Source organism: Mesocricetus auratus, unplaced genomic scaffold, assembly GCF_017639785.1.
Source record: "Mesocricetus auratus isolate SY011 unplaced genomic scaffold, BCM_Maur_2.0 Super-Scaffold_2245, whole genome shotgun sequence".
NCBI lineage: Eukaryota > Metazoa > Chordata > Mammalia > Rodentia > Cricetidae > Mesocricetus > Mesocricetus auratus.
In genome coordinates, this window is record NW_024429180.1 from 41,272,255 (window position 1) to 41,291,981 (window position 19,727).

Genomic DNA, 19,727 nt, shown 5'->3' on the forward strand with positions numbered 1-19,727 from the left:
TCAGTGAAACATTGGACACAGAATTGATGCTCAAATTAGTTCACTTTGGAGATGGTGAGAAGTATCTGAATAAAAGCTATGTGTGAAAGACACGAATTTCATACCAAAATATCTGTGTCTATTTCTATAAAGTCATCCAAAACTATCAACCATATAGTAAAATGGATAAATATTTATATAGCTGTATACAGATTATCATAGCCATGTCACTAAATACAACATCAATGCATCTCGTAAGTATCACGGGTAAACATCAGTCATAAAAGATCGTGTAAAACTTACCTCCACACAAAACACAAAACAGGCCAGTGTAGTTGATGATGTTGGGATTGTGAGAGTGAATCCTTTTGGGGGGATGGTGTTTGGAAAGGGCCTGAGGGCTCTTGGAACACTTGTCAAGTTCTCTTTCTTGAGCTGGCTGCTGGTTTCATGGTGTTTTGTTTGTGGATATTCTTGAAGCTTAATAGTCACTATGTATACAACTTATGTGTCTTACACACTGACAAAATTTCACTTTTTAAAGTTCATTTTTATTTATTTGCATGAGTATTTACCTACATGTAAGTTCATTACCCCATAGGTGCCTGGTACCCAGGGAGGGCATAATAAAGTTTCAAATTCTCTGGAACTGGAATTCCAGCAATTATGAGGGGTCGTATGAACTCTAGGAACCAAACTTGGGTCCCCTGCAAAAGCTGCAACTACTCTTTACCATTGAGCCATCTCTACAGCTACAAAAATCCATTTTTGAATGATCTTCTTTTAAAATGAAGATGGTTTCAGAAAAATTTCAATACAGGAAATTGATACCCAGCATATCTACAGTAAAAGAATTTAGTAATGCGACTTCTTCAGGCAGAATATATTATGAAAATGCAGAAAAACTCTGAAAGTTACAGAAGACAAATAAGTTGATCAAACTAAATAAATATTGACTTAATGAAAATAGTAAGAATACTCTACATGAAATTTAGAGCATATGTAGATTAAAACAACAATACCTGTACAAGGACAGCACCAGTAGACATACTAACGTGGAAGGCAAGAAGCTCATAGAGACCCAACTCTAGACAAAGAACTACAGAAATCTAAGGAATGTTTAAGAGTGGGAGAAAAGTCTTTTTTATATAACAGCCCCCCAATTGCTTATCCAATACCAAGGGGTCAGTCCTAAAGTCCTAGCACGCAAATAATACTATATAGGCTGAGCAGGTTTTATAACACACACACACACACACACACACACACACACACACAATTAAAATGAAAGAGGAGATTATTTGAGATAAAATGGGGGGTAAGATGTGAATGGTTGGGTGTAGAAAAGAAAAAGGATATGTAAGTAGCTTATCCAAACTCTTCTATGTTTTCACATGTTCCAGGAAGCGGTAAAAAAGTTTTAACATGGATTATATGTCCACTGCACACAATTGTCTCTAAGCTAACAATTAAAAAGAGTAAAGAGAGTAAGATAATCTACAACCAAAGGAAAATACAGGAGAAAATAAAATAACAATAAATGAAAAACTTGACTAGTTTAAAGGAAGGCATGAAACAATAAAGAAGACAAAAGGGAAATAGGATAATTACATATTTAATAGAAATTCTGTAAATATAAATGAATATGTTTAAGCTAATTTTTAAAAATGGATTTGAAAAGCCAAGTCATGCATACTAAAAAGTTTTATATATATAACTTTAGCTGAGTGTGGTAGCTCCAGAGGCAGAGGCAGGTGGATCTCTGTGAATTCAAGGCCAGCCTTGAGTTCCAGGCCAGCCAGATCTAAATAGTGAGACTCTGTCTTGAAAAAAAAAAGCATATACTTTAAAGCATCTAAAACTATGCTTTATACTTATAGTATAAAGTATATATACATATAGTTAAACTATATATATAAGCACATACATATGAAATATACTAAGATATATACATATATTAAGATTTTAGTAAATAAGTTTTCCTGGAATATGCCACTACTAGTGACCTGTCCACTTAAAAAATGGTTAAGTTGGTGTCTAGCAAGATGATGGCTCGGGATAAAAAAAAAACCTGACTTTGAAAGCTGAATGAACTGACTTTGATCCCAGAACCAACAGTTAAAGGAGAAAAGCTACTCCAAGAGTTGTCCTGTGACCTACATACACTCTATTGTGGCACATATATGTTACACACACACACACACACACACACACACACACACACACACACATATCCTAACAGCAACAATGAAACAATAATTTTTAACATAAATGGCTAAGATATCAATGCTCATGCTATGTGTTCTCTATAATTATTTAGAATTTCAAATAAGCATTAGAGGATATAAATAAAGACATTATGTTAAAGGACAGAATCTACCAGAGAGATAAAGCAAACTGTCAGAAAAATAAAACAAACTCTGAGCCTGAATTTACATAACATTGTTTCAAAATACATAAGACAAAAGCTGAACGAACAAACAAAGGGGATGGCTAAGACAATTCCTAGGATTGGCAAAATGTGAATTCCCTACTTGTTGTTAATTCCCCATATGCTGGTCTGAGGACTGAGGGCCAGGTGCTTGGGAGGAAAATGCATTCCAGGTATATAGGTCCATGATATGTTAACTTCACATACAGATACTGTCTAGTATATCAAGAAGAAGGCAGGGCCTCCATACCTATCAGCTAATCCCCTGAAGATAGAAATGAAAAGATTAAAATGAGTCATCCTGTTTGTCAGAGGGATTACAGCCATGTATCTAAACTCATCTGAGTGTGTGTCTTTGTCTTTACACTCTGAAGTATGAAGAGTGGCTATGAGCCACAAATATAACCCCAGTAACTTTCACTTTGCACAGACAGTATCCACAGGAGTCTTAGGATACGCCCTAACTCTATCCCATCTTCAGTATAAAGAGAAAAGGAAACAGAAGCACATGAAATAAAGTCATCCTATATTCTTTCCCATCCCAAATTCTGCCCCATCAGTGACAGTAAAAATCCATTTCTTTACAAACTGCTGTGGACTGTCATTTGGTGGGCACTCACAAAGCAGGGAGCAGATGGTTACAGAAAAGATGCCATTCGACACACAGCTGGGCCACCGTCTGTCCCCAGACTGGGACGTCTCCTTCCCTCCTGGAAAGAACAGGTGCCTAACAAGAAGGAAAACTCAGAGAAGAGGTTCCACGAGTCCAAAGACAAGTCCCAGGGCTGGTAAAACATGCCCTTTATGACCCTTTTTTTTCCACAAAGAAATACAAGTAAATAAATTTACTAACCTGCAAGCTATGGAGCATTTTTAAATAAACCCCTTCCTTCATTTGTTTGGTTCAAGACAAAATAATTACTTAAAACTTTTCATGCCATGGAACTGGATTCTTTCCATTTTCTGTATTTGTTTGGTTAAATAGAGTCTATAAATGTAACTGTGTAGTCAATAACTCTGAGGCTTTTTACACCTACTTTCTTGGACGTGTAGACCAAGAACCCAAGTTAACCTTTACCTTTCTGAAAGAATGTGGATGACTGACTGGGCTTTATAACCATGTGGCTGTGTGGGCTCTTAGGAATAAGATGATAGACTTTTCAGGAACAAGATGTTCATAGCAATGATGGAAATGTCATTCTTAGCTCTAACCCTGGCCCAGATTATTTCAGGTGTCTGGACAAATGGTGGAAACTTGAGTTCCGTATCTGGAACTGGTTGTTTGCTAACACACTTCACCAGACAAATCGTAAAAGAAACCAAAATTAGGTCTTTGACTTTACGCATCTGCTTACCTTAGTTTCAACACTAGAGAAGCCTTAGTGAGTGAGGAATATGAGCAATATGCAAAAGGGGGAGAATAAGACATGGGAAGCCAGAGACAGAATAGTCTGACACTCTACATCATCTTAAAATTAATTAACATAATTACATATGTCATGATCTACATAAAAACTAGGACACTAAGATAAACGCATACACACACACATACACACAAGGGCACAGTATCATTGGAGGCATTACAGAACTATTTGGGTGTATAATATGTCCTTAACATTAGTTATTGTGCACTGAGCATTTTCAAAACATGTTTTCATAGTGTCTTGGCTTTAGCGAATGTTTTCCACTTTAACAAACATAACAACAATTCTGACGGTACCACCATAATCAGGAGGAAGAAGACAAAACAAAGACATTTTCAACTTTATGTTTTTTAAAATGTAGTTTTATTTTGGCAATTTAGCATCTTAAAGATTACAATAAAGAAGACGAGGTTACAAACAGGTAAAGTTGCATTAACGAATCAATGAATTAGAAATATGACCTCTGACCAGACGACTATTTTCTAGTGTTTCATGTAAAACTCAAAATTGGATTTGGCAGCAGTCATGGAAAATTAAATTTCCTTGAAAAAGTTGCATGAATCCACTTGAAAGGTTGTATGAATCCACATCTTTCTACAGAAGAAAGAAAACATTAATAGAAGTTGCCCAGTATCTGTCTCTTTAAATCAAAATCTCAGCAGCGTCCTGAACAGTAGTGGCTCAAAGGAAGTGACACTGAGAGAGGAAACTGTTCCCCTGTTCAGGACATGTCCTGTCTACCAGAAGCCATGGTGGTAGATGGATGAAGGATGCTCAGCCAGGGAACAGGCCAGAGCTTCCAGTGGGTGAATGTGCCTTCCAGATATTAGTTTGCCCCTGATGACCTAAACAAAGAAACTCCTAAGTGGAAGTTTAAGTGCTTAGATTTCTAGACTCGATATAATGAGGTGAATAACTAACAAACTGAAGGACAGAGAGGCTACAGGTAATACTGTGTGCTGAGCCAGAAGGTTGCCCTGCATTGAAGCTCCTGTAGTAGTAATTTTACTTCAGTTTTCTTATATGCAGAGGAAACATAATAATGGTGCCTGCCATTTGATAAGGCTGCACACATGCAGATCCATACTACATAAGTTATTACTCCACCACATGGCCAGTATGGACATTTAATTAAGAAAGAACATCCCATGCTCTGGTTTGTCCAGTTCAGGGGTCAGGGGGAAATGTTGCCTGGGAAATCACTAGAAAGCTGTAAGATGCTTCAATTGACCATATTATATGGCCCAGCTCTCAGAAATGCAGACTCAGGGCCCTGATTGTCCAACAGAAGAAATACATCCTTCTCTGAGAAACAGAATCAAAACAACCAATCAATGAAACCTCGTGGTGTTGATGCATAAAATGAAAATCACAATTCATTCATGATGAAAATGCTAGGATATGTGCTTTTAGGCAGGCAGATCAGCCACTCCCTGAGGAAAAAACCTATGTGGGAAATGAAATGATAAGCAAAAGAAGAGTGTTTGGGGGACACACACTCTGGTAAACAGATAATCATTTCACTTCAGGGACCTGCCTCTCTAAATTTCCTAGAGTATATTCTGGCCTTGAGGCCGTCTGGAAGATGGTCCTAGATCTTGAAATCAGAGCTTGAACTGTCTGCCTAAAAAGACTATTCCATCTCTACTCCAGAGGATGTAGACCAGTAAGACTAAAGCAGAAAATACAAGCATAAAGGATGTAGGAGGTTTCTTCCAAATATTTGTAAATGTATGCATGTCGACTGGCTCGTAAGTAGGTAGGTGTGATGGCTATTCTTAGTTGTCAACTTGACTACATCTGGAATTAACTAAAATTCAAAAATAGAGAGCACACATGTGATGGATTTTTTGCTTAATTTGAACATGGATATTGAGGTCAGAAGACATACACCTTTAATCTGAGTCACACCTTCTGCTGGAAGCCTATATAAGGACATGGAAGAAGGAAGGAAGCTTCTACTCATTGCCTGCTTGCCCTTTCCTTGATAGCAAGTTCACTCCTTTGCCGCATTAGAGCCTAATTCTTTGAGATTCCAGCATATAATGAAGACTAGCTAAGACATCCAGTCTCACAGACTGAGCAACCGTTGGACTATTGGACTTTGCATTCACAGTCATTGATGGACTCTCTGGACCATAGTCTCTAAGTCATTCTAATAAACCCCCTTTCTATACACATAGGGAGGCTCATTCTCTAAGTTTTGTTATTCTAGGGAAACCTGACTAATACAGTTGGAAATTGCTATAGATTTTCGTGCTCCACTTTAGAGTCCTTCCAGAAAATTTACAAACACTTCCCTATCCATGCTGCTCCCAGTTGCAAACCTGAGTGTGAAGTAGATCCTTTGCTGTTAGTTACTTCATGTTTCCTGAAGCCGTTGCTACAGCTTTATTATGGGAGTATTTGAGATGAGGATTGGGTGGTCTAAGGGGTTATTTGGATTGCATATAAATACATGACAAGGCTGGTGAAGGTGAGATAACATGTTTTGTGTGATTTTTGAACAAAAATACTATTATTTATGGTACTGCTGCATACTGATCTTGCCACATAAATGTCATCATATGTTTGCAGAGATTCCTTGATGCCTTAAAAAAATAAATATAGACAATGAAACCATCTCTAACCATAAGAGAAGTGTTGTGAAATACATTTCTTCTGAGGACTACTGCATTACACACTTGTAATTCCAGCACTCCAGAAACTGAGGCTATCCTGGACTATGTTGCAAGTTCTAGGCCTGCCAAGACTACAGAGAAAACACCTTGTCTTTCCCACATACTTTGTTGTGTCCCCTGGGAATTTAGTTCGTTATTGCTCATCTATTTGAAAAGTTAGTGTTAAGAATTGAAATAGATCATCTAGCTCTCCTGCATTTGCCTGAATGACTCCAATTAAGAATGTCAGAGAAACTTGTATATCAGTGTTTACTACAGCACTGTGCACAAGAGTTAAATTAAGCAACCAAACCAGAAGTCGAATTACAGGGGAATGAATAAGTAATATTTGGTGTATATACTCAGTGATAATGTTTTCAGCCATAAAGAAGAATGAGTGATGTGTGTATTAATGAAAGCAGAAGGAAATTGTCTATGGGAACAAAGGGAATTATCAGGAAAAGGGGAAAGCAAAAGAAGAGGAAAGTAGGGATAGGACAGAGGCAAATATTCTTGACATATCACAATACTTGTAAGAAACAAGTATTAAATAAGTAAATAAAAATAATAAATTTAACTTTAATAGTATAACATAAGCCAACTAAGAGATAGGAAATTGGATGTACTGAAGAAAAAGACAGGAAAATATAGTAATATTTGGAATGTAAAACTCTATTTAAGAAAGGACAAATACTTTGTTATATCACTAATAATGAGGCATTGCTCTGTGCATTTATATGCACACTTCAGTTATCTATCACAAAATCCCAGTGAAGGAAGTACCATTCTTCCTACTTTATAGGTAAAGAGAGAAAGAGAGGGAGGCCAGGGGAGGAAGTACCATTCTTCCTACTTTATAGGTAAAGAGAGAAAGAGAGGGAGGTCAGGGGAGGAGTCGTGGCATTTCTTTTGAGAAAGAAGACATTATTTTCTCTATCACATCATGCCACTTTGTTTCATAAATACTGGTGTCCACACAAAGTACAGCATTGCACATTCTGTGCGGTGCCAGGGCAGAAGGCATTGCAGGTTATCAAACAGATTACAGATCCTGTCACAATGACAACATGGATCACTCATTGAGGAAAAAAACAGATGCACTGGGGAAACCTATTCTGTAATACACAGATCAAAACATTCTCTTAAAATGTAATGTTGCATTATCAAGTGTTCAAGAACGCTTGAGAGAATTGAGTTGGCCTGTAAAGTGAGTTTCAGCCCAATTGTCTAACTTCCCATTACAAAAGGGCTGCTCTGCACAGCATCCACCAATGAGAATCAATGAGCATTAAATTAAGATGAGCTAAGAGTCTGAAAGAAGGGGCAGTTGGCAGAGGTTTCTCCTTCCACTATTGTTAAATATTTCATCTTCCTTCACCGAGTGATACACCTAGGCCATACCTACTGTAACCTCACAGTGACTGTGTCCTGCCTCTTTAAGGAATGACAGTTGTGTTGCTTCTCCAGCAGTAAGCTTTGAGACTCAATAGCTGACATTTACTCAATGAAATACAAATTGAGATCAGCTAGCTTCGCTTTTTGTTCAGCAAATTCAGGTCTGCAATCAATTTCTGTGCATGGGTAGACTATGGAAATTGGTTTTAAATTGATTTGTTTCTTTGTTAGCTAATTACAGTGTACAAGTAAATGGAGAATCAATTGCTCACTTCCCTCTTACTGTATACATTTCAGTGAGTAAAACAAGTCTGTCGAAGATGGGGGATGTTATGGTTTTTCCAAAGAGAGGCTATCAAATGTTCTACATACATTGTGGTGTATCAGCTTTTTAATGATAATTTAAGACTCTCTTATTCGCTGAACAAATATATATCTTTCCCTTCTGCTACTAATTAAGGTAATAGAAAGTTCCTGATTAAATTAAGAGCCTGCTTAGATCATTCAGAGAGCCAGATAGTAGTTATTGCACAGTTAACAGCAGTGGAGGCAGAAAATTCAGGACTCAAAATACATTGCTCCCTGATCCAGCAACACTAAACCTGAGCATGTGATCAAGAGAATTCAGTATGTGTAGCTTAATGTATCATTCACAAAAGACAGAAATTGGAAAACACCCTAGCATTGTCAACTGTGGATGCAGTGATGTGCTTCTCTGAATTTGTCTGTTATTACACAATATGAATGAAATCATGTGGTATTTTTTTTCTTTCTGTGTCTGCATTATTAGTACAATGCTATCTAGTCAAAGATGCAGGCTCAGTTGTACACACTCAGGTAAATGGATGTTACTCAACATCAGAACAAAAGGAAATCTTACTGTTTACAATATGGGTAAAACAAGCATGTGTGTGTGTGTGTGTGTGTGTGTGTGTGTGTGTGTGTGTGTGTGTATTTGATGCCCCATCTTGGCCTTTGTGAGTAGCACTAAAATGAAAACAAGGATGCCTATCTCCCTAAGATGCTGATTGTGTTTCTTTTGGATTGATAACCAGAAGTGGGGTGGTTGGATTGGTGACTATTTCTATTTTTAACTATTTGAGGAACCCCACATAATTTTCTACAATGGCTGTGCCATATATGTTCTGCAGGGGAATTATTCTTAGACAAGTCACTGCTTGGGAAAGCATCTGAGTAACCTTGTAGGCAGCTGGAAATATTACAGTGCAGTGGTTCTCAACCTGTGGGTCTCAACCCCTTTAAGGATCAAATGACCCTTTCACAGGGGTTGCCTCAGATCTCCAGAAAACACAGATCATGCTATGATTCATAACAGTAGCAAAGGTCAGTTATGAAGTAGCAACAAAAACAATTTTATGGTTGGGGGGGTCACCACAACATGAGAAACTATATTAAAGGGTCACAGCATTAGGAGGGTTGAGAACTACTGCTCTAGTCCTTCATCCGGGCAATGATTAAATAAACACATAAAGACAAAACTCCATCTAGCTGTAAACCTAAAAGCCACACTCTTTACCATTGTCCCTTCCACATTGTTTACAGCTCTGAGTCCCATCAACTACCATGCTACTTTATACAAATTTCTGTCTCTAAATATGTTTCCTCATCTATAAACTCATGTACAACAAAAGTTCGCCATTACCCGCTGGTTTTTTCCTCTGAGACTGTGGTCATAAGCAGGCAGAATTTCGGAGTTATAAATTGCTTCAGGAATCAAGATTAAGGCACAGATACATGTGAACTAGATGTTAGGTAAGGCAAAGAGATTCAATTCTAGCTTTATGAGTTAGGAAATAGTATTAGATTCTTAACTTCTAAAAAATTTTCACTTCAGAATTCGCTTATATAGCAACTACAGCCAGTTCTTTTGCATCCATGCATTCAACCAGCTACAGGTAAAAAACATTCAGCAAGAAAAAAAGTATTAATAAACTTAACAGGTACACGTTTATATTTACTGTTATTCTCTAAAACAAAATATTCATAACTGGTATATATCATGTACATTGGATTAGATATTGTAAATTATGTAGAGATGTCCTGAATGTATGGGTGGATAAGCATAAATCTATGCTAACATAAGACCATTTTCTTCATAGACTTTTACTATCTATAGATTTCAGTACCCATGGAACACCCTGAAACAAATACCTGGGCTATCCTAATGAATGAGTAGATAACTTTTTATAGTGTTGAGGAATCCAGAGGCCCATATATGTTAAGCAAGCATGCTACAATTTAGCTACACAGTCAGCCTATGACAACTACATTCTAGTAGTCTTCAAATATTAGATATGTCCCAAAAGACAAGTGTCCACTTTATTTTTAATTCATGATTTAGGTGAAGCAAAGTAATACTCGCATTTCCCTTATAATCTGGGGCTGAGATCACTCTATCTGGAGAAATGACAGGTGGCATAGCGTGCTAATTTCTGAAGACAACATAGGATCCAGACATCAACCTATACAGCAAGTTGTGTGAGTCCAGAGACCAAAGGGATTTTTAAAGTACTTACCAGTTTCTTGCCCGAGCACAGATAAGAGATGAATCATGGTCTTGTGAGTCCTGGATTATTGTTTGAAAGTCTGTCAGGGTTCGAGAAGACAGGCTTTATCATGACTGCTGCAGGGTAATTGCACCAAGTAAGAGGATGGCAAAGTTAAGGTCCTAGCTTGCACAGGGAAGCAGCCATTGGAAATTCTCCAGCCTGAAAAAAAATCACTACTGAAAATTCTCATTATAGATTTTTCAAAGATTTTATGGTAAATGATAGAAAGTTCAATCTATTTTGAAGTACAGGAGCTCATAAAAGGATATAACAGGCCAGGGAAGCATGGGGGTATTAGTCATCATTCTCTAGGGGAACAGAACCTAAAGAATATATATTTACATGCGCATATTTATGTATGATTATCAAGGAGACATGGCGTGATAGGAAGTGGCAGAGCCCAATCTGCTCTTGGAAAAGTCATCTAACCCAGTAGCTGCTCAGGCCAAGGAACTGGAAGCCTCATTATAAGAGGAACTGATTACACAGTTGAGGTTCAAGGCAAAGACCTGGAAGCTCCCTGGGGAGTTGCTGGGGTGAGTCCACACTCGAGGACCAAAGAAACTGGAGTCAGATGTCTATGGGCACATTAGCAGGAGCAGACATCCTCACTCAGGGAGAAGGGAACCAAAAGCCCTAGCTTGCTCTTACATCTTCCCATTTCATCCAGCGAGTCCAGCTGGTTGGATGGTACCACCACATGCAAGGTGAGTTCTTTCCCTTGGTTGCTGTCTCTTATTGGTGATCTCTGAAAACACCTTCACAGCCACACTCAAAGTGCGCTTTACTTGCCATGTAGGCATGTCTCAGTGCAGTTGAGTTGACATGATTAATCCTCCCAGTGGAGCGAGTGCACACGGTTCTCCCTATACATATGCTAGGTAAGGACCATGGAGCAGCACTACCCTTGTACCTCGGTTCATGGAGATGACCCCCAAGCCTGCTTCTTCCTGATCACTGCTTTCCATTAGAACCATTTACGATGCTGGAGAAGTTTCATCATCACGTTCAGGTCTACTTCAGACCTGCCAGCTAGGTGTGGCTACTAAGCAAACAAACTTCTCCTTGATTTTTAGTTCACTTAAAATGGTCACTTAAACTTCAAAAGTGAGACTGACAGTCACTGTGTTGGGCAGCATAGTTCTTGCCTGTCAGACATCCACAACCCCAGGTCCTTCCAGTCAATGATATCAGCACTGTACACGCACAGGCTAAGATCTTCCTAGTCCTGCAGAAACGATGCTAGTTAGAAGTTGCTGTCCTCCACATCCCTAGCTACAAGATTACCACTCATAGACCTAGTTAGGTACAGATGAGGCATACAGTTCCCCCCATCACACACACACACACACACACGCGAGCGCTGCTATGCATGCGTGCTGCCATTGCATTTAGAACCCAAGTCCTCCTTTTTGCCCTTGCTCTTCTGCACCAACTCCTCTTAGGCTCCAATAAAAGAGGAACCCTGATAGAAACTCAGCCAGATGGCGGATGCCATTAGCCCTCTCTAGTTCTTGTCTTTACCGTTCCCTGTAACCCTGGGCCCTGACAGAGCTACTCACAATGGGGTTAGTGTCATTGAGATGTCTCCATTAGATTCTCACCCACTACTAACATCTACCTGTTGTCTACCCATTAAACACTCAGGTGATGGGCTAGAGAGATGGTTAGGTGACCCTACTTCTCTGAGAAACCTGTCTACAACCTCTCCCCACATACTGGCTTCATGATTCTGGTGTGGGTTTTCAGCATAATTCAGTTGGAAGCTATCTGAAATAAAAATGACATGCACATTCAAAAGTAAATGAACAGCTAGATGGGATATTTTATTTACATTCACTAAGGGTCTTAGAATAAAAAATAAATGTTCATCTGCATTCAAGGCAATAAAGACCACTTTTAAGACTCATGAAACATCCCGGATTATATAAGGTTATCATTCACTCTGTCACAGACTTGGTATAATTTAAGGAGAGCTATGTCAAAATCGGGAGTCTTGTGTATGTAATTGGGCTTGCAAAACACTTGACAGAAATGTAAATGTACACATTCCCCAAGCATAACTGTCTACAGGAGCTGCAACATTTCAGGGAGAAGTGGCTGTTTCTGCAGGATGTCAAGGTGATCCGCACAGGGAAAGGTGATTTAATTCATCATTACATCCAGAAAGGGGGAGGTGGCCCTGCTGCCCTGCAGCTGTAAACTATGTCATATACTCTTGGCAGCCCTTTGCTTTGAGAAGTGTAGACTTGAAAATAACATCGCTTGAGTTCTGAGTGCCTTGGCTGGAAATTCATATTTCTCAGCTAGGAAATATGAGGGCAAAGGGTCACTGAAGGAAGTTCAGCCTTGTAAGTATTTTCTTCCTGTGACATAGGACTGGAATTGGAGGTTTGTTGGTTTGAGATTTGTGGTTTAATCTTTCAAGACCCTTAGATGTTTTCTTTACGAATAATCTGAAAATATTTGGAAATAAAACAAGATAGTTTAAAACCCAAAAAGAGGAAATGTCAAAACGCTGTATAACACTGTACCTTAAAGCATAAACAACACTTTTGGCTGTTCGCATTTTCCTTCTTGTGCTCTTCTGCCAATGACTTACAGCGCCACCTTCTGGTAAACTGAAGAAATGAAGTAGAAATCAAATGCTTGGATATCTCTGGGTTTTTTGTTTGTTGTTGTTGTTTTTCTTTTCTTTTTAAACAAAGTTTTGGTTGGGGAATGAGCAGATTTACAGTCAAAACTAAACTTTTAACAAAGCCCCGCATTCTCTCCCTATCACATACAAAAAGTAACTTCCGAAGATTATTAGAGTGCTTGTTAATCTTCGGTGTTACATACTAAGAAACACAGTGTTTTTAAAATCCCTTCGCGGGACAGCATGTCATGTAGCTCCCGGCTTTTAGTTCAAGTGTTGTGATTTCACCTCCACGTCATCCTTTCAGCAGCGCCACTGAAAGTTTTGTGGGAAAGGCAGCAGAGAGTTTGAGTAGTAACTGAAGTGTAAGCCAGAACATCGCATGCAAACTCAAAGACAGAAACGTCTGTCCCCAGGAATGTAAATTGGTCCTAAATCTTTAAAAGGACTCTGACACAGGCTGGAGCTAAGCCCTGCCACTCACAGCCGAGGCCCTTGACCAAATGATTCCAAGATCCGTATGCCTTGATTTTCCTATATGCAAGTGGGATTTCATGATAATATCCATCTTAATACTGCTGTTATGTGAATTAAGTGAGTTAATATGTGCAAACAGCCTACAAAAGGTTTGGCACACCTACAAAAAGTTTGGCACACATTAAATAAATTAAAGGATATTTTTAAATATGGATATGTAGTAATGTGAATGTTTTTACTGAGAACAACATTCTCTTGGTGTGAGTGCAAATTCCTGGTAGAATTACTGCCCTGCACTACAGACTTGAACTATGATGGATCCGGAGGGTCTGCTTATTGTGCTAGGAATAAGAGCTTCAATAAAGATGAAAACTAAGCCAGTAATTCCATACATAGAGAATAGAGTCAAGCTCCAGAATTTCGGGATTTTTAAGAGGCTAATTTAACATAAATGATCTGAAAGGATATGTTAATTGTAAAATCCTCAGGGACTAAGAGAACCCTGAAGTTTTCAGAAAGTAAGTGAACACAGTGGAACTTAGGCAAAATAGCAATCCCATTGAATCTGACTCTAAAATGTAGCTGTAGCCATAAGAAACCAGCATGCAGATCTCGATGGGTGAGGGTCTTAGAGCAGGGCTTCTTAAACATTTTCCATTCACAACCCCTTCCCCTCAGAAATTTTATACGTGATTCCAGTTATATAAGCGTGTAAAGTGGGGACAAATCAAGCAATTGCTGACGCGTCTTGAGGGGAACCAACAACTGTCTAATCAGACTTAAGTCCTGATCAATAGGAAGGAATTCATGCCAGGTACTATATAACGTAGCCAAAACTGTGGCTGGTGGGGTCATGACCCTAGAGGAGAAACTTACCACTGTCACTCTCCTAAATCAGTATGATTTGTAGCTCTATTCTAAACTTATTCTTAAAACACAGATAGGTGTAGGTCTCATCTCAATAAAAAAAAAAAGGCAGAGAGAACACAAGGCCACGGAGTGCCCAACCTCTGCTGATACATCTACAGTGCAACACTCTCAGTTAAAGTTCAGGGAATGTCACTGGCTTGGTTTGCTATCTGTTGGTGTAATAAACATCAAGACCAAAAGCAACTGGAAGAGCAAATGGCCTCTAGCAGCTTGCACATCCTGGTCACAGGCTATCAATGAGGGTACTCACAGCAGGGACCTGAAGGCAACAGTAGAAGCTCTTAGAGGAAGACCATGGGGGAATGCTGCTTCCTGGATTGTTCCCCATGGCTTGCTCAGCTTGGCTTCTTTTCCTTGTTTCCCCTTTCTTTTCTTTCACTGTTTCTTCCTTTCTATTTTTTTTTTGTCTTATTGCTTGTTTTTTTCTTTTATTTTTGTTTTTCAAGACAGGGTTTCTCTGTGTGGCTGGAATTCACTCTGTAGACCAAGCTAGCCTTGAACTTGCAGAGATCCACCTCCCTCTGCCTTCGTTAATGCTAGGACTATCAGTTTGATTTCTCGCACCTTGCAGAACCAACTTGTCAGGTGTGGCACCACCGACATCAGTCAGGGGAAGGACCCCCAAACTTGCCAACAGGCCAATCTGACGAAAGTGTCTTCTCAACTGAGGGTCCTCTTCCCAGATGACTCTAGCTTATACCAATTTAGCCAAAAAGAAAAGCCCTAATAGTTAATAATCACAGTCTTGAAAGAGAAGGCAGAAAGAATATAAAAGCCATTGTCCCTCTACTCCCAAATGTTGACTCACCTCTCCTACCTGTCACTCTTGATTCTCTTCACTCTGCATCCACTAAAGTCTGGCATCATATGTCTCTATGTTTGCAATTTGTTCCCTATTCCATGTTGAATCAAATATGATTCTCTGCTTCAAGACAGTGTTTTGAAAAACTATATGAAAGGGAAGCATCACCATGAGATTCCGAAAATATTATCACAAGGACTAAACAATAACAACAATGGGCATGATAATCATAAATGGAGGAAATCCCAGAGAGGTAATTAATGACTACTAAAATACTCTTCTCAATCTGACTTCTCTAGGAAAAATCACCCAATAAGTTATCCAGTCCCAACTGTCAACCATAAACACATGATTAACACTACATGGCTCAGTAGTGTGTGTATGTGTGTGTGTTGTTTTATTATTGTTACATACATTACATGCAACAACATTACATATTGTTGAGGTAGAGAAGAAGGAGTGAAAATGTTATAAATAGCATTCACAAGTGGGAAATTCTCAATTTTTTAAAAAATGTCTGATTCTAAAAGCTTTTGATAAATATACGATTTTAACCATTTACTAAAGCTGAGAGCAAAATTGTACATTAAGGAAATGTGCATGATTGCTTGTTTTTATTTTTAAAAACTTAAATCTTGGGTACACATTTAACCGCAGCTTGACATTGTAATTTCAGATATGCTGGGGGCCCTTCACAGTCATCCATGGACACTTGAGTCTTGCAGTCAATAGCTTGGACAAACCTGATCAGGCACCTTCAACACTTTTCAAATTTGATCAATATTCTGATTTTATGATTGTCAGGACTCATAACCTCAGTTCACATAAATAATCAGTGCAAGAGTACAGAGTATGAGTAGGGCCATTTTAGGAACTGTTGGAAAATCATGTGCTATCCTAAGTCAAATTTTCTTTAACAATTCCATTTTCTACAAAACCCAAGTCTGCAGCTCAAACAGCAATTTTTAAAAATCAAACAGTTTAAGAATGCAATGAAGATTTAATTTGTATACCTATATGATGAGGAGTGGTGGTAGGAAAATATTAAAAATCTTTGGTTTCATTAATTGATTATTTTCCATAAGTGCTGAAAACTGTGCATACAGTCAAAATGCAGTAGCTTTTACAATTCAATCGTCTGGACTATGAGTGGAGGCATTTCAAACAGGCTTGGTTGTTACCATGATAAGAGGGCATGTGAACAAGAAAGTGAGATGTGTGACTCTCAGGACTGTGATAAAGATATGTGTGGTATACCCAACAAACAAGAAAGCCACTGAGACGATCTTGAAATTAAAGACTTCCTCGAATTCAATGAGAATGAAGACACAACATACCCAAACCTATGGGACACTTTGAAAGCAGTGCTACGGGGGAAATTCATAGCGCTAAATGCCCACATGAAGAAACAGGAGAACAGTTATACCAGAAAATTAACATCACAGCTGAAAGCTCTAGAACACAAAGAAGCACACTCCCCCAGGAGGAGTAGACGCCAGGAAATAATCAAATTGAGGGCTGAAATTAATAAAGTAGAAACCAGGAAAACAATACAAAGAATCAACGCAACAAAGAGTTGGTTCTTTGAGAAAATCAACAAGATAGACAAACCTTTGTCCAAACTTACCAAACAGCAGAGAGTGAACATGCAAATTAACAAAATTAGAAATGAAAAGGGGGACATAACAACAGACTCTGAGGAAATCCAGAGAATCATTAGGTCATACTTTGAAAACCTGTACTCCACAAAATTCGAAAATTTAAAGGAAATGGATGACTTCCTGGACAGCTATCAATTGCCAAAACTAAATCAAGAACAGATAAGCAATTTAAATAGACCTATAACCCCTATGGAAATAGAAGCTGTCATCAAAAGTCTCCCAACCAAAAAAAGCCCAGGTCCAGATGGCCTCAGTGCAGAATTCTACCAGAAATTCAAAGAACAGCTTATACCAATTCTTCTCAAAGTGTTCCACACAATAGAAGCAGAAGGGTCTTTGCCAAACTCTTTCTATGAGGCTTCAATAACCTTGATCCCCAAGCCACACAAAGATACAACTAAGAAAGAGAACTTCAGACCAATATCCCTCATGAACATTGATGCAAAAATACTCAATAAAATACTGGCAAATCGGATCCAAGAACACATCAAAACAATCATTCACCACGATCAAGTAGGTTTCATCCCAGGAATGCAGGGATGGTTCAACATACGAAAATCCATCAACGTAATCCACCATATAAACAAGCTGAAAAACAAAAATCACATGATCATCTCACTAGATGCTGAAAAAGCCTTTGACAAAATCCAACACCCCTTCATGATAAAGGTCTTGGAGAGATCTGGGATAACAGGGACATACTTAAACATAATAAAAGCTATATACAGTAAACCAACAGCCAACATCAAACTAAATGGACAGAAACTCAACGCAATTCCTCTAAAATCAGGAACAAAACAAGGCTGTCCACTCTCTCCATACCTTTTCAACATGGTACTTGAAGTTCTAGCTATTGCCATACGACAACAAAGGGGGATCAAGAGGATACAAATTGGGAAGGAAGAGGTCAAACTTTCACTGTTTGCAGACGATATGATAGTTTACATCAATGACCCAAAGAACTCTACCAGGGAACTCTTACAGCTGATTAACACCTTCAGCAAAGTGGCAGGCTACAAGATCAACTCAAGAAAATCAGTAGCCCTACTATATACAGATGATAAAAGGGCTGAAAGAGAAATCAGAGAAACATCACCCTTTACAATTGCCACAAACAACATAAAATACCTTGGGGTAACGCTAACCAAACAAGTGAAAGACCTGTATCGTAAGAACTTTGAATCTTTAAAGAAAGAAATTAAAGAAGCCCTCAGAAAATGGAAAGATCTCCCATGCTCTAGGATAGGTAGGATCAATGTAGTAAAAATGGCAATCCTGCCAAAAGCAATCTACAGATTCAATGCAATCCCCATTAAAATCCCAGCACAGTTCTTCACAGACCTTGAAAGAACAATAATCAATTTTGTATGGAAAAACAAAAGACCCAGGATAGCCAAAACAACCCTGTTCAACAAGGCAACGTCCGGAGGCATCACCATCCCTGACCTCAAGCTCTATTATAGAGCTATAGTCCTGAAAACAGCTTGGTATTGGCACAAAAATAGACAGGTAGACCAATGGAATCGAATTGAAAACCCGGGTATTAACCCACACACGTACGAACATCTGATCTTTGACAAAGAAGCTAAAAATATACAATGGAATAAAGAAAGCATCTTCAACAAATGGTGCTGGCATAATTGGAGACTGGCATGTAGAAGAATGCAGATCGATCCACGTCTATCGCCATGCACAAAACTTAAGTCCAAATGGATCAAAGACCTCAACATAAATCCAGCCACACTGAACCTCTTAGAAGAGAAAGTGGGTGGTACCCTTGAACGAATTGGTACAGGAGACAGCTTCCTGAACATAACACCAGTAGCACAGGCAGTAAGATCAACAATCAATAAATGGGACCTACTGAAACTGAGAAGCTTCTGTAAGGCAAAGGACACAGTCAGCAAGACAAAAAGGCAGCCCACAGAATGGGAAAAAATATTCACTAATCCCACATCTGACAGAGGGTTGATCTCCAAAATTTACAAAGAACTCAAGAAGCAAGTCTCCAAAACACCAAAGGACCCTATTAAAAAGTGGGCTGCAGAACTAAATAGAGAGTTTTCAATAGAGGAGTCTAAAATGGCTGAGAGGCACTTGAGAAAGTGCTCAACATCCTTAGCCATCCGGGAAATGCAAATCAAAACAACTCTCAGATACCATCTCACCCCTGTCAGAATGGCTAAAATCAAAAACACCAATGACAATTTATGCTGGAGAGGATGTGGTGAAAGGGGGACACTCCTCCATTGCTGGTGGGAGTGCCAACTGGTCCAGCCACTTTGGAAATCAGTGTGGAGATTCCTCAGAAAAATGGGAATAAACCTACCACAAGACCCAGCAACTCCACTCTTAGGCATATATCCAAAAGATGCCCATTCATACAACAAAGATGTCTGTTCCACTATGTTCATAGCAGCTTTATTTGTAATTGCCAGAACGTGGAAGCAACCTAGATGTCCCTCACCTGAAGAGTGGATAGAGAAAATGTGGTACATCTACACAATGGAGTACTATTCAGCAGAAAAAAATAATGGAATCATGAGATTCGCAGGCAAATGGATGACACTAGAAGAAACCATCCTGAGTGAGGTAACCCAGTCACAAAAAGAGAAACATGGCATGTACTCTCTCATATATGGATTTTAGACATAGATCTGGGGAGTGCCAGCCTACAATCCTATGGCCAGAGAGTCTGGGAAACAGAAACTTTATTTAGTGGCTGATCGAAGAAGAGGCAGACTCCCTTGGTTAAGTACT

The 19,727-nt window shown here is 38.9% G+C and overlaps 2 long non-coding RNA genes across 2 annotated transcripts in view; both read right to left on the bottom strand.

Moving 5' to 3' along the window:
* The window catches only part of LOC121143470, a 267,200-nt gene that overhangs the window by 111,865 nt on the left and 135,608 nt on the right, over nucleotides 1-19,727 (bottom strand). The gene's annotated exons all lie outside the window — the stretch shown is intronic.
* LOC121143488 lies at nucleotides 4,146-13,218 on the bottom strand. The gene is made up of 3 exons (XR_005880697.1): nucleotides 12,994-13,218; nucleotides 10,427-10,618; nucleotides 4,146-4,428 (listed from the first exon to the last, which is right to left on the bottom strand). It is a non-coding gene; the product is annotated as an uncharacterized LOC121143488 (long non-coding RNA).